Source organism: Bos grunniens, chromosome 9 (genome assembly GCF_055505025.1).
Source record: "Bos grunniens cultivar Pamir isolate PY7600 chromosome 9, Bosgru_T2T1.0, whole genome shotgun sequence".
Lineage (NCBI taxonomy): Eukaryota > Metazoa > Chordata > Mammalia > Artiodactyla > Bovidae > Bos > Bos grunniens.
This window is the reverse complement of record NC_141173.1, coordinates 47,116,086-47,132,329: the sequence shown is the minus strand read 5'-3', so window position 1 is coordinate 47,132,329 and position 16,244 is coordinate 47,116,086. Positions and strand designations below refer to the sequence as shown.

At 36.7% G+C, this 16,244-nt stretch overlaps 1 protein-coding gene and 1 non-coding gene across 24 annotated transcripts in view; one reads left to right on the top strand and one right to left on the bottom strand.

The window, feature by feature from the left end:
- The window catches only part of LOC147365924 (uncharacterized), an 851,918-nt gene that overhangs the window by 324,085 nt on the left and 511,589 nt on the right, over positions 1-16,244 (bottom strand). For 2 of the 23 annotated variants that reach the window (XR_015133029.1, XR_015133044.1), the window contains one exon: positions 1,652-2,754. The exons of 19 other annotated variants lie outside the window; for them this stretch is intronic. The gene's annotated coding sequence lies outside the window, so the exon portion shown is untranslated. Of the gene's footprint in view, positions 1-2; positions 745-1,651; positions 2,755-4,765; positions 5,355-16,244 lie in introns of those variants that run through there. 2 more of the 23 variants (XR_015133037.1, XR_015133038.1) reach the window with 2 other exon arrangements.
- TRNAM-CAU (transfer RNA methionine (anticodon CAU)) lies at positions 15,748-15,820 on the top strand. The gene has a single exon. It is a non-coding gene; the product is annotated as a tRNA-Met (tRNA).

Below are 16,244 nucleotides of genomic sequence, written 5' to 3'. Positions count from 1 at the left end.
ACACTGTGCCACAAAGCCCCACCACATTCCTCATGAGATCTCTAAAAAAACTGATGATAATCTTATTATTGGCTGAGTTAGAACCCTGTTCTGGAAAGCAATGTGAACACAAAGCTTGATGTGGAACTTCACAAAACATGTAGCCAGTTGATGCCCCGGCCCTATCTATAAATAGTTTCCTCAACCTTTCCAAATGAGAAAGCATGTGTAAGCAAGAAAATGGATAATGCAAACATGAAGCCCAGCTTGAACAGATACAAGTAGGAAAGAAACTAGAGAGAGAGGAAGCAAGATGGTCACGGCCGTGCCCTAGTACCATTCTAGTCTCTTGAGCGGAGAAACTTGACCAAGAGAATGTACCATGTCCGGCTGTACCTCAGAGTCTATATAGATTAATTCATGTCACAGAATCAGGCTCAACCAGATGACTTTTCTGTCTCTTATAAGAGATGCAAAGAGAAAAGAAGGAACTAAAAGGGGTAGAAAGTTTGTTGTTGTTCACTTTGTTGTTTTTGTTTGGTGGCTAAGTCATGTCTGACTCTTTATGACCCCATGGACTGTAGCCTTCCAGGATCCTCTGTCCATGGGATTTCCCAAGCAAGAATCCTAGAGTGTGTTGCTATTTCCTTCTCCATGGGATCTTTCTGACCCAGAGATCAAAACCACATCTCTTGCTTTGCAGATGGATTTTTTTTTTTTTTTTTTTAACCACAGAGCCACCTGGGCAGGTCTTCTTCTCATTTACTGGAATACAAAAATAAAAACCATACATGGAATACAAATATAATTTTTTAAATTTCTTGCTCAGTGATGACCAATATGTCTCAATCTGCAACTTCCTTCATGTTTTGTTGTTCTGCTATTCTACTTATCCACACTCAAATCAGACACAGCCCCCTGGTGTATAAGTTCCTGCAAGTCACCTATAAATACTTGTTTATCTCTGAAATTTAGTTCAACACACTTTCCTAAAGCATAGGACTTTGAGTCACAGAAAAGTATAATTTTTATTTCATCCACTTCCTTTTGTTATTGTTACCATAGAAACAAAAGTCTGTCACATTCTTTCTACATTTTAGCTTGAAGTAAAATTCTTCTGGTTTCTCTTTGAAATTAGTAATACCAAAATAGGGGCAAAAGAGAACTTAGTGGCAAATATTAGGAAAGGGTGAAATTGTAATCTACCAAACCTGAGAGTCCCTTCTAAGATATTAAATGAGTGATATGTCATTTTGATGTTTCAGATGTTTTTGTAGCTCTTCAACTGTAAGAAATCATTTCCTTGAAAAATAAGCAGAATAAAATCCTGGCATATATACAAGATTTCTGTCATGTAAAGAATGGCTGAAAATAAGACTGTAAAAGAATAGAGCTGAGAGGATATGGTAGAAACACATATAAATAAATTGTAACAATGCCTCCTTCCTAAGGCACCCTGAGTGACTGTCCATGGCAGCTCTTCCTGCTGATGACAATACTTTGTAGAATGTCTAACAAGCCTCAGAAAATTATGGACTACTAAAACAATTATGGAAAGTAAAATCTGACATGGATGTACAGTTTTCTTCTATTTGATTTTATCACAATATTGATTAACTAGTATAATATTAGGCCATACAAATGAAAAATGCCAGAATAAAGACCAAAAATAACCAGTCTGCATTAGTTTATATTCAAATGCATACAACAAAAAAGTTAAACAAGCAAACAATACCCCCCAACAAATTGTGGCTTAAACCAGTTAAAAGTTGAATACAAGAACTTGTTTAATTGCTCTATAGTATCATGAAGGAACAGGCTTATATCTTTCTGCCCTATGGCCCCATTGAAAGACCTCATGATTCAAGATGACTACCATAGCTCCAGCCATCACATAGAATTGCACACCAGAAGACAAAGGAAAGGTCCACAGGTACAAAAAAGGCGATGTCCCTTTCAAGTGAGCTCCTTTTAAGCAACATTCTCTCTTATACATGCACTGGGAAGAATTTACTTACATAGTCATTCTCTAAAGAAGAGCGAGAACTAGAAACATTTTTATTCTCTCAATACAAAAGAAATTAGAATAACTACTAAAATAGATTACTAACAATGTCTTTATCAGACTCCTCTCTTAAGAGCCCTGGGGAAAGATTGAACAGTAATAAATGAGAGTAAAATATACACATTATAAATATCTATGCACTTTGCCATACATAGCAGTGCAGAGAACATTAATCTACTTTGAACCACATGAATCATTCTTAGGCTAAAAGGCCTGTATCAGCCAGAATCCCTCCAGGAGGCAGAACACACACAGTGATTTCAAAGGAAAGTTTAACACAAAGAATCATTAACTATAATAGCAGATAGGACTAACAAAGTATTGGTTATTAAAAGTAAAGAGAACTATAAAGAATATAGAAGAAAGTAGAGGGAGCAGCCTGATATGGAATGCCAGAAGGAGACATCAGTAGTGCTGAAGTTCAGATCTTGTCACAGTATAAACAGCTGTAGCTTTCTGGGTGTGATATTTGGCCAGTAAAACTTGCTGGGAATTGTCCTCTGAAATTTCAGGAAAATCCATATCCAGGGAGATGCCACAGCTCAGAACGCACTATAAAACTGCCCAAGGAGGGTCTCACTGCAGCATTAAACTTGGAAGCCACCAGAGCACATGACTGGAAGAGTTTCCTCCATTAGGTGCCAGGTGTTGCCAGCCACCAGCAGTTCAAGGCAGGAACCAGACCAGATCCTCACTGCAGGAACCAGAATCTGGAGAAGCAAGAGATTTAGGAACCTGTGAGAGGACAACCCTTAGCTGAGAAAGAAAGCATCTTTCTTCACTAGAGCATCCGCCGGTGACAAAAATGGAAGCTGTCATGGCTAACAAAGGAGAAATAGAGGGATGCACTGCCTTTCCACAGAGGAGGAAATAAGATGAATTTGAAGCTGAAGGTAACAAACTGATATCTGATACAGTTCAGTTCAGTCACACAGTCGTGTCCAACTATTTGCAACCCCATGAACCACAGCACACCAGGACTCCCTGTTAATCACCAACTCCCGGAGTCCACCGAAACCCATGTCCATTGATTCTGTGATGCCATCCAACCATTTCATCCTCTGTCGTCCCCTTCTCCTCCTTCCCCCAATCCCTCCCAGCATCAGAGTCTTTTCAAATGAGTCAGCTCTTCGCATCAGGTGGCCAAAGTACTGGAGTTTCAGCTTCAACATCAGTCCTACCAATGAACACTCAAGACTGATCTCCTTTAGGATGGACTGGTTGGATCTCCTTGCAGTCCAAGGGACTTTCAAGAGTCTTCTCCAACACCACAGTTCAAAAGCATCAATTCTATAGCACTCAGCTTTCTTTACAGTCCAACTCTGACATCCATACATGACCACTGGAAAAACCATAGCCTTGACTAGATGGACCTTCATTGGCAAAGTAATGTCTCTGCTTTTTAATATGCTGTCTAGGTTGGTCATAACTTCCCTTCCAAGGAGTAAGCATCTTTTAATTTCATGGCTGCAATCACCATCTGCAGTGATTTCGGGCCCCCAAAAATAAAGTCAGCCACTGTTTCCCCATCTATTTACCATGAAGTGATGTGACAAGATGCCATGATCTTAGTTTTCTAAATGGTGAGCTATAAGCAAACTTTTCCACCCTCTTTCACTTTCATCTAGAGGCTCTTTAGTTCTTCTTCAATTTCTGCCATAATGGTGCTGTCATCTGCATGTCTGAGGTTTTTGATATTTCTCCCAGCAATCTTGATTCCAGCTTGTGTTTCTTCCAGCCCAGCATTTCTCATGATGTACTCTGCATATAAGATAAATAAGCAGGGTGATAATATACAGCCTTGACATACTCCTTTTCTCATTTGGAACCAGTCTGTTGTTCCATGTCCAGTTCTAACTGTTGCTTCCTGACCTGCATACAGGTTTCTCAAGAGGCAGGTCAGGTGGTCTGGTATTCCCATCTCTTTCAGAATTTTCCATAGTTTATTGTGATCCACACAGTCAAAGGCTTTAGCATAGTCAATAAAGCAGAAATAGACTTTTTTCTAGAACTTTCTTGCTTTTTCAATGATCCAGTGGATGTTGGCAATTTGGTCTCTGGTTCCTCTGCCTTTTCTAAAACCAGCTTGAACATCTGGAAGTTCATGTTTCACATATTCCTGAAGCCTGGATTGAACAATTTTAAGCATTACTTTACTAGCGTGTGAGATGAGTACAATTGTGCAGTAGTTTGAACATTCTTTGGCATTGCCTTTCTTTGGGATTGGAAAGAAAACTGACCTTTTCCAGTCCTGCGGCCACTGCTGAGTTTTCCAAATTTGCTGGCATATTGAGTGCAGCACTTTCACAGCATATTCTTTCAGGATTTGAAATAGCTCAATTGGAATTCCATCACCTCCACTAGCTTTGTTCATAATAATGCTTCCTAAGGCCCTCTTGACTTCACATTCCACGATGTCTGACTCTAGGTGAGTGATCACACCATCATGATTATCTGGGTCATGAAGCTCTTTTTTGTACAGTTCTTCTGTGTATTCTTGCCACCTCTTCTTAATATCTTCTGCTTCTGTTAGGTCCCTACCATTTCTGTCCTTTATTGAGCCCATCTTTGCATGAAATGTTCCCTTGGTATCTCTCATTTTCTCGATCTCTAGTCTTTCCCATTCTATTGTTTTCCTCTATTTCTTTGCATTGATCCCTGAGGAAGGCTTTCTTATCTCTCCTTGCTATTCTTTGGAATTCTGCATTCAGATGCTTATATCTTTCCTTTTCTCCTGTGCTTTTCGCTTCTCTTATTTTCACAGCTATTTGTAAGGCCTCATCAGACAGCCCTTTTGCTTTTTTGCATTTCTTTTTCTTGGGGATGGCCTTGATTCCCGTCTCCTGTACAGTGCCACAAACCTCTATCTATAGTTCATCAGGCACTCTATCAGATCTAGTCCCTTAAATCTATTTCTCACTGTCACTGTATAGTCATAAGGGATTTTATTTAAGTCATACCTGAATGGTCTAATGGTTTTCTCCACTTTATTCAATTTCAGTCTGAATTTAGCAATAAGGAGTTCATAATCTGAGCCACAGTCAGCTCCCAGTCTTGTTTTTGCTGACTGTATAGAGTTTCTCCATATTTTGCTGCAAAGAATATAATCAATCTGATTTCAGTGTCAACCATCTGGTGCTGCCCATGTGTAGAGTCTTCTCGTGTTGTTGGAAGAGGGTGCTTGTTATGAGCAGTGCCTTCTCTTGTTAGAACTCTATTAGCCTTTGCCCTGCTTCATTCTGTATTCCAAGGCCAAATTTGCTTGTTACTCCAGGTGTTTCTTGACTTCGTATTTTTGCATTCCAGTCCCCTATAATGAAAAGGACATCTTTTTTGGGTGTTAGTTCTAGAAGGTCTTATAGGTCTTCATAGAACTGTTCAACTTCAGCTTCTTCAGCATTACTGTTCAGAGCATAGATTTGGATTACTGTAAGGCCTAAGTAATTTCACAGAAAGGAGCAGTGACCCCACAAGAGATTGAGCCAGACTTGCCTGTGAGTGTCCAGAATCTCTGGGGGAGGTGTGGGTTGACAGTGGCTTCCCTGGGTTGACAGGGGTCAGGGGCAAGAAATACAACAGTCCTAGGAGTCCCAGGGCTCACTGGCATAAGAGACTGAGCCAAAGTTGAAACAATGCTAGCTGTGGATGTGACCAGTGATGGAAGTAAAGTCCAATGCTGTAAAGAACAATATTGCATAGTAACCTGGAATGTTAAGTCCATGAATCAAGGTAAATTGGAAGTGGTCAAACAGGAGATGGCAAGACTAAATATCAAAATTTTAGGAATCAGTGAACTAAAATGGACTGAAATGGGCAAATTTAATTCAGATGACCATTACATCTATTATGGTGGGCAAGAATCTCTTAGAAGAAATGGAGTAGTCCTCATAGTCGACAAAAAAGCCCAAAATGCAGTACTTGGGTGTATCTCAAAAACAACAGAATGATCTATTTCCAAGGCAAACCATTAGATATCATAGTAATCCAAGTCAATGCCTCAACCACTAATGCCAAAAAGGCAAAGAAGCTGAAGTTGAATGGTTCTATGAAGATCTACAAGAGCTTCTAGAATAAACCTACAAAAAAAAAAAAAGATGTCCTTTTCATCATATGGGACTGGAATGCAAAAGTAGGATGTCAAGAGATTCCTGAAGTAAAAGGCAAGTCTGGCCTTGGAGTACAAAATGAAGCAGGGCAAAGGCTAACAGAGTTTTGCCAAGGAGATGCATGGTCATAACAAACACCCTCTTCCAACAACACAAGAGATGACTCTACACATGGTCATCACCAGATGGTTAAAACCAAAATCAGATTGATTACATTCTTTGTATCTGAAGATGGAGAAGCTCTATACAGTCAGCAAAAACAAGGCCAGGACCTGGCTGTGGCTCACATCATGAACTCCTGAATGCCAAATCAAACTTAAATTGAAGAAAGTAGGGAAAACCACCAGACCATTCAGGTATGACCAAAATCAAATCCCCTGTGATTATACAGTGGCAGAAACAGATTCAAGGGATTAGATCTAATAGATACAGTGCCTGAAGAACAATGGACAGAGGTTTGTAACATTTTACAGGAGGAGGTGGTCAAAAATATCCCCAAGAAGAAGAAACGCAACAAGGCAAACTGGTTGTCTGAAGAGGCAACCAGTTACAAATAGCTGAGAAAAGAAGAGAAGCAAAAGGAAAAGGACTAAAGGAAAGATATAAGCATCTGAATGCAGAGTTCCAAAGAATAGCAAGGAGAGATAACAAAGCCTTCCTCAGGGATCAATGCAAAGAAATAGAGCAAAACAATAGAATGGGAAAGACTAGAGATCTCTTCAAGAAAAGTAGAGATATCAAGGGAACATTTCATGAAAAGATGGGCACAATTAATGACAGTAATGGTATGGGCCTAACAGAAGCAGAAGAAGTGGCAAGAATACACAGAATAATTATACAGCAAAGGTCTTCATGACTACAGTAACCACCATGGTGTGATCACTCACCTAGAGCCAGACATCCTGGAATGTAAAGTCAAGTGGGACCTAGGAAGCATCACTATGAACAAAGCTAGTGGAGATGATGGAATTCCAGTTGAGCTATTTCAAATCCTAAAAGATAATGCAGTGAAAGTGCTGCACTCAATATGCTAGCAAATTTGGAAAACTCAGCAATGGCCAAAGGACTGGAAAAGGTCAGTCTTCATTTGAATCCCAAAGAAAGGCAATTTCAAGGAATTTTTAAACTACACACAACTGCACTCATCTCACACACTAGCAAGTAATGTTTAACATTCTCCAAGCCAGGCTTCAACGTTACCTGAAATAAGAACTTCCATATATACAAGCTGGACTTAGAAAAGGCAGAGGAACCAGAAATCAAATTGCCAACATCCATTGGATCATAGAAAAAGTAAGAGAATTCCAGAAAAACATCTACTTCTGCTTCACTGACTATGCCAAAGCCTTTGAATTTGTGGGTCACAACAAACTGGAAATTTCTTCAAGGTATGGGAATACCAATACCTTACCTGTCTCCTGAGAAATGAGTATGCAGGTCAAGAAGCAACAGTTAGAACTAGACACAGAAAAATGGACTGGTTCCAAATTAGGAAAGGAGTACATCAAGGCTGTATATTGCCACTCTGTTTATTTAACTTATATGCAGAATACATCATGTGAAATTCTGGGCTAGATGAAGCACAAGCTGGAATCAAGATTTCTGGGAGAAATATCAATAATGCCAGAGATGCAGATGGTACCACCCTAATGGCAGAAAGCAAAGAGGAACTAAAGAGCCTCTTGATGAGTAAAAACAGGAGAGTGAAATAGCTGGCTTAAAATTCAACATTCAAAAAATGAAGATTGTTGCATCCGGTCCCATCACTTTGTGGCAAATAGAGGGGGAAACAATGGAAACAATGACACACTTTGTTTTCTTGGGCTACAAAATCACTGCAGATGGTGACTGCAGCTATGAAATTAAAAGATGCTTGCTCTTGGAAGAAAAGTTATGACCAACCTAGACAGCGTATTAAAAAGCAGAGACATTACTTTGCCAACAAGGTCTAGATAGTCAAAGCTATGGTTTTTCCAGTGGTCATGAACAGATGTGAGTTGGACCACAAAGAAAGCTGAGTGCCTAAGAATTGATGCTTTTGAACTGTGATGTTGAAGAAGACTCTTGAGTCCCTTGGACTGCAAGAAGATCAAACCAGTCAATCCTAAAGGAAATCAGTCCTGAATATTCATTGAAAGGACTGATGCTAACCTAAGTTCCAATACTTTGGCCACCTGATGCCAAGAACTGTCTCATTGGAAAAGACCCTGATGCTGAGAAAGACTGAAGGCAGGAGGAGAAGGAGATGACAGAGGATGAGAAGATTGGATGGCATCACCAACTAGATGGACATGAGTTTGAGCAAGCTCTGGGAGTTGGTGATGGACAGGGAAGCCTGGTATGCTGCAGTCCGTGAGGTCAGAGAGAGTCAGACACAACTGAGCAACTGAACTGAACTGACAAGGCCTAAGAAATTTCAGAGAAAGAAAGTGAGTGACTCAGACAGCGAGTCTTCTTTTTCACCCATACCTGAATTTTAGCCCACAGCAATATAAATTGAAAAGACTGACCCAACATAAACCAGCTTTAGAAAAGAGCCAGAGAGACAGCCATATAAGAAAACATTTTCCTCTAATGTTTACTCATAAACTTACAAATAGTAGTTATTCCATGGAAAATGCAAAAATAACAAAGAGACAACACACACAAACACGTGCTGAACTTTTCACTTACAAACACACCTTCATCTACAAACTTAGTTCCGTTAACACTGTAGAATCTGACCAATAATGTTACCACACCTTATTTGAGATGGTATGACAAAATAGAAGAAATACTTCCCAATAAAACCGACTGCTTCCAAAAATACCTCACCTGCAATTCCCTTCTTCTTTTCCTAGTTTGGTTTATCAATGAATTAAAAAATAAATAAGACTGATACTAAATTTTACATTTCTTATCAGAATTCAAAATATTTAGATAGGGTCCTAATCAATTTCTGCTCCCTAAAATGCAAAATTATAAACTTTCATCTGTAAGGAAAAATCAAAATGAAATATTTTCTCAGGTATTAAAATATTTCTTTGTTCAAAACTAAAAGGAAAAATCTTCAGAATCAGGTAAAATAACTTTCTATAATATAGATTCAGGGAAATTAAAAAAAAAAACACATTAGAAGATAAAATTTACTTTTTCCTCATTAAGGAATATTAATTAATGGTGGAGGAAATTTAGTACTCAATATGAAAATATAATTTTATCTCTATTTCTTAATAACTATAGTTAACATTTTAGAGACTAGTAATATTTCTATCTGTATGTTCATAAATATATAGATTTTCAAATAAATTCATACTGTGTGTCTAGTTTCATACCCTTTAAGTTACTAATCTATTACAGTCTCTAATATAATTATGGCTTAAGAGTATTTATAATTCATTTTCTTTACCACACAAATAGAATGTTGCACCAAGGTCAGCAATATTAATGTCAGTCTTGATATAATCTTGACCCTTTAGCTAAGAACAAACATAATGTCAGAGAAAATAAGAAAGCTTTTTTTTTTTTAAAGTATCACAAGGCCAAAGTGTTTTCTGGATTGACTGATAAATATTTCAATTCATAATAAAAAATATTGATGTACTAAAATAACACCCACTTATATGAATGCTTTCCAAAGAGTGACAGCCAGCCCTAGGGCTCCTCTGAGACAAGCAGTCATAAGCATCTGGGCAGCCTGCCATCCAGTCCAAGGAGCTCAGTTTTCCCAGAAGACAGAGGCGTCTCTACAGTTCATGTTCCACTCACACTGCCACTGAAGCAATGGAGGTGTACATTTGCCAGCATGGATCCAGACTATACAGGCCTAGGTTCTGCTCTACCTCCCATCCCACCCATTAGTGCCATGCAGTGGTCTCTCTCAATGTCTCTAAGACCCTATTTTCTCCACTGTAAAAAGATGTGTAAAATCCCAATACCTATCAACCAGAAAAACAGAAAAATAATCAATACAAAGCAGTTAGTACAGAGTTGGAATATAATAAACTTTGAATGCATGATATAATCTGAGTGTGCGCCCAGGGCTCTAGGCAGTATTCTAGTGACCTCATTAACTTTTTCAAACACTAACAAATATTGAATTTCTTTATGTTCAAATAGTGACTATGTGTTGATCTGGAAGAAAACACTTTAAACTATTAATATCATAAAAAATAATTGACAGTCTTTCTAAAAGGCCTTTAACATGTTATTTCACAAAACAAATGCTAAAAATAATAGGGTAAAGCAACAGAAAGATAAACCTCACTCTTACAGGTATTATCCAATATACTGCCAAATTCTGAACAACAGATTCTGGAGATTTCTTTAGATACTTACACTTTATACGCTCCTTTTTTTCTTTCAGGTATGTATGAGTTTTATAACAAAAATCAACTTACGTCCTTTGATGAAATTTTTAAATATATTTTATTCTTTTCAACTAAGACTTTTCAGTGATTCTTAACATAGTCACAAAGTCAAATTAGAATCGACAATGATGCTGAACCATGGCTTATTTTTCAACTATTCAACCCTGAATCCAATTTTTTAAAATACATAGTTCTATTCTTCTACCAAATAAAAATATTTTAGTATGTATTTTATGTAAAAGTGATTCATTGTTGATATTTTATTGTTATAAATTTGTAGCACTGTTTTGTTTCCATTGCATTTATTTTTACTGTTAATATTCTATGAGAGATGGTGATGCCAGGTAATTATTAGTTATGATAATGTAACAAAATTCCTTTTTTTAAGATATGTATTTTTATTTGTACAGTGAGTTGTTTTAAAGAAAAACAGTCATCAGTTGTATAATAATATAATAACAATTGGCAATCCATTCCAATATTCATGCCTGGGAAATCCTATGGAGCCTGGCAGGCTATAGGCTGTGGGGTCGTAAAGTCTCAGAAATGATTTAGCAACTAAACAATAATAACAATCACAATAGTATAAAAGTAAGCAATAGTATGAGTACTACTGTGATTCTATGATTAATATAGCAATATTAATGTAATAATAAATCAATATAATAAATATACTGATGGAGCAAACTACTAAATTTGGAAGAAATGAAAATATATGATGCAAAAAAAGAATAAATGTGTTTTTAAAATGTAAAAAACTTTGAATAACTGCCAGAATTTCTCATTCAATAGCTATACACTTTGAAAGTTTTCTAGAGATGTCAACTCTAGCAAAAAGGTAACTAGTAATATACTATTATTAGAGGTGTGTGTTAGTCAGTCAGTCATGTCTGATTCTATGTGATGCCAGGGACTGTAGCCCACCAGGCTTCTCTGTCCATGGGATTTTCCAGGCAAGAATACTGGAGAGGGTTGCCATGCCCACCTCCAGGGGATCTTTCCAACTCAGGAATCGAACCCAGGTCTTCTGCATTGTATGCAGACTCTACCATTTGGGCCACAAGGGAAGAAGCCTCCTTTACTACATATTTTATTTTATAAATGAAAAGATTTAATGTTAGAAAAACAGATTATGTTTATCTGCCTCAGCAATTAGTCAAAAAGCTAAAAATACAATTTAGCAATGCAGAAAAGTGACTCAAAAATAAATTGTAACTGTCACATATTTAAAAGAAAACTTATTTTATTGAAAATAGCAAAGTATCTGTATTGTATAGTTAACATGCATCTTAATATTTAAAAACTATTGCATCTAAGTCAAACACATGTCTGGAGCATGTCTAATCACTAATATTAAGTGGGAGATCCAACCATTAAAACAAATGACAAATATGTAAGTTATCCAGGGTAATAATCAGTAAGACTGAGCACACAGGGAAACTACTCTTTCTCAACACCCCAGTTTTCTAGAGATGTCCTGAAAAAACTATTTAAATACATGAATAAATAAGTCCATAATAATGCAGAAGAACAGGGGAGATGAATAGACAAGAAATACTGATCTATAAAAGTAGACAGAAAAATGTCAATAAACCAGATAAATATTTAATCTCATAAGTAATTAAAAACATCCAAAATGAAACATCAACAACGTGCCCTTTCATTAACTAAATTTCAGAGCTTATATCAAGAAGCTGTTCTGTGAGGTGAGTGCAACGATGCATACCCTCACACAGGGCATGCCGCTGCTGCTAAGTCGCTTCAGTCGTGACCGACTCTGTGCGACCCCATAGACGGCAGCCCACCAGGCTCCCCCATCCCTGTGATTCTCCAGGCAAGAACACTGGAATGGGCTGCATATTTGAGTACAAATTGTCACAAGTGAAATGGAAACTAAATTACCAATATGTGTTCAAAGTTTTCACATTTTTTAATGGGAATATAAGAAGTTTTGGGTCATCAAGTTAGTGAAACCAATATTAAAAACTTTCAAAGTGTATAACTATTGAATGAGAAATTCTGAATTCCCTATATGATTATATAAACTATGATTATAATAAGAATGCAATAAATTATGGGCAGAAGAGTTAGCTTCAAGGATTTCATCACAAAATTGCTTATTATAGTATAATATTCAGAAAGAAACTATATGTCCAGAACAAGGAGATTGCTGAATTAAATCATGCTTTATTACTTCTATGATTGGTACTACCACTAACACCAACAATGATACATTGTATTGAAATGATACATATATTGTATTATTGTAAATAATAGTATTTACTAAGCATTCATGTAAATCAGGCAATATTCTAAGTTCCTTTTATGCATTATATCATCTTATCCTTAAGAAACTCTATGAAGTTTTATTAGGATTGTTTTTATTCCTATATATAAAAAATAGGAATAAAAAAAATCCTAATAAAACAGAAAGAGGCTTCCCTTGTGGCATTTGTGGTAAGGAACCTGCCTGCCAATACAGGAGATGTAATAGACAAGGGTTTGATCCCTGGGTCGGGAAGATCCCCTGGAGGAGAGCATGGCAACACACTCCAGTATTCTTGCTGGAGAATCTCATGGACAGAGGAGCCTGATGGACTATTGTCCATAGGGTTGCAAAGGGTTGGACATGACTTAAGCAACTTAGTACACACACACACATACATATAAAAGGAAACAACAGTTCTGAACTCATCAGTATTTTTAACCAGTACATGGAACACTCCCCTAGTACCTGCCATCTGCCTTACAGGGCTTCTTAAACATTAGGTCTCCTGAAGCCATGACTATTTTCTCTTCACAGATTCTTTTCAAATTTTTAATTTATATGGGAGTATAGTTGATTACAGAGAAGGCGATGGCACCCCACTCCAGTACTCTTGCCTGGAAAATCCCATGGACAGAGGAGCCTGGTGGGCTGCAGTCCGTGGGGTTGCTGGGAGTCGGACACAACTGAGCGACTTCACTTTCACTTTTCACTTTCATGCATTGGAGAAGGAAATGGCAACCCACTCCAGTGTTCTTGCCTGGAGAATCCCAGGGACGGGAGAGCCTGAAGCGACTTAGCAGCAGCAGCAGCAGCATAGTTAATTAAAAATCTTGTGATAGCTTCAGGTGTACAGCAAAGTGATTCACTTATATATATCTCTTCACGTGTCTAAGTACATTACCTACTCAATGAACGTGTGAAGAAGAAGAGAAGAATCAAGAACAAAAATAGAAAATGAGAGAGACAGAGAGGGGAAGGACAGTGAGTACAAATGAAAGAGGGAGAGTGGAAGAAAAGAAAGGACAAGGAAAGAAAAAAAAGAGAGAGGGGTAGGGAGAGCAGAAGTGAGAGAAAAAGAGTGAGATTAAAACACAAATCTGCAGATTATGGAAATTATGCTTTAATAATCACAAAAAGAAGCAAATAGTTTCTTGCCATTCTAATTAGAAGCAGAGGCATAACAACTTTTAATCTACCAATAAATAGAATAATAATTTTTAGCAGCTCAACTGTAACTTTATAATACAACTTATGCAAACTCAGTAAAGGAATAATTCAATATTAGAGGAATAGGTTAATTTGAGGAAACAAATTTATACAGGTGCTTCAGTTTATGGTGTAATCTTTTGAGAATCATGGAATTTTATATTTGTGTGTGTATGTAGTTACTATTTAATAGAGGTGTACTAAAATATAGAAATACATGCTTACAATTAAACAAATAGGGAAAGTTTAATTATAATATTAAAAATTGTTAAGGTTAGAGAGACTATGGTATGGAGAAAGATCTTGAATATACCTTGATTTGGTCTCTAATTATGTAAAAATATTTTAGAGAATAATGATATTTTAAAGACATATAGGATGTTAGCAATTTATCTAGTCCAACTCTCTTTTTAATGCTCATATAAGTTATTACTCCTTAGCCACATGGACGATGAATTAGGACATTAATCTATTCCAATATACTATTATTTCCAACACATTCCTCTACCTCAACAATTATTCTCTAAGTTATAAGTTTTAATGACTCTTTAGAAATAGGCATCTCTCATAGATAATTATTGTTCACCATTTGCCTAAAATCCAAAGGAATATCTTCCAACCCTTGAGTAATTAAAAATGACAATAAAAATATTTATTTTATGACTCATTTAGAATATTCCAAACACATTCTTTGAACAGAAACAATGTTTGTTTACAAACATAAGATTTGAAATAAAATAATCATTTTCAGCATGGTCTCTAGGAAAATACATTTCTGTTTTACTAAAGTTTCCAAGGATATAAACTGCTACCCATCAGATTTTAGCAGATACATAATATTATTCTCCATCACATGTGATTGGCACAGTTATGTACTATAATAAAATCTGTCACTGTGGCAATTTTTTTTTGATTTGACAGTTTTCTTAAAAAAAATTCTTTCTCTGAAAACCAATTAAAACTTGATTTCCCTCCCTCCATCACCACTATATTCCTCTATTTTCTCTCTTCATAGCATTTTAGTTAATTGAGCACTCCCTGTTATTTTTTTTTTTTTCCCTAGCAGTAGTAATTTGACAACACAAAGCAATTAAAAACCTGGGAACAATTCTTCCTATAAACCACTCCCTGCCTTCTATTAGCCAATGCTTGTGCTAATGTGACAGGTATGTCATATGGGACTGACATGTCATGTCCACTGCATCAGTGTTTCACTTAGTTGTTGGATAAATTTTAAGGATTAAATATGAGGGGAAATTCTCTATTACTGGAAATGACATAAAGGAAAGTGTCATACTATTTGACAATAAACATGAAATTCTTATATTGTCAATAGGTCTATGTTTAGAAATTCAAAAACCTAAGTTAAAAATAAAAACAGAAAGAGATGGTTGGGAAAGAAAAACAAAGAGACCGCTAATTATCTTGGCAAACTACATTTTAAGAGTGCTATCAAGAGTAGATATCAGTAGAATCAATGTGATTCAGATGGTTCTCTTTATAGTAATTAATTTTTGTTGCTTAAATGTATACCTTTTCAAAATATGTTGAAACATAAATTTAAGGTTTTTGGTGAGACACTTTAAATTATCTCAGTATTCAGATAACAGTACTTTCTTGTGAAATATAAATTAATAATATCTGTTGATTAAGAAGGCTGTAAAATACCTAACAGTGCTTAAATGCAGTATTTTGGTTTTGTTTCTGCTGAACTATTTTCCCTCTAAATGTGGTTTCTCAGCTACAGAATAATAGGGTTCAGCTATTTGGTCTGCCCTCTTAGTGCAGTAGGCAGCACGTCAGTCTCATAATCTGAAGGTGCTGAGTTCGAACCTCAGGAAGGGCAGATCATTCTTTTGGGGATTCCCTGGTGGCTTAGACAGTAAAGAGTCTGCCTGCAATGTGGGAGACTTGGGTTTGATCCCTGGGTCTGGAAGATCCCCCAGAGAAGGAAATGGCAACCCACTCCAGTATTCTTGCCTGGAAAATCCCATGGATGGAGGACTCTGGCAGGGTATAGTCCATTGGGTCACAAAGAGTCAAACACAACTGAGTGACTTCACTTTTTCATTTGGTCTTAGCCAATGACATAATGTCTCTTATACAGACTCAATTATCTGATTTTAAGATCACTGAAAAATTAACACTAGAAAGTAAACAATCTTTTTCTAGAAATTTGTATTTTAAGACTGCTGCCTAACTAAACCTAAAATGATTTTATATAATGCACCATTTAGGAAATATGTTTTATTCATCAAATAAAAATTCAC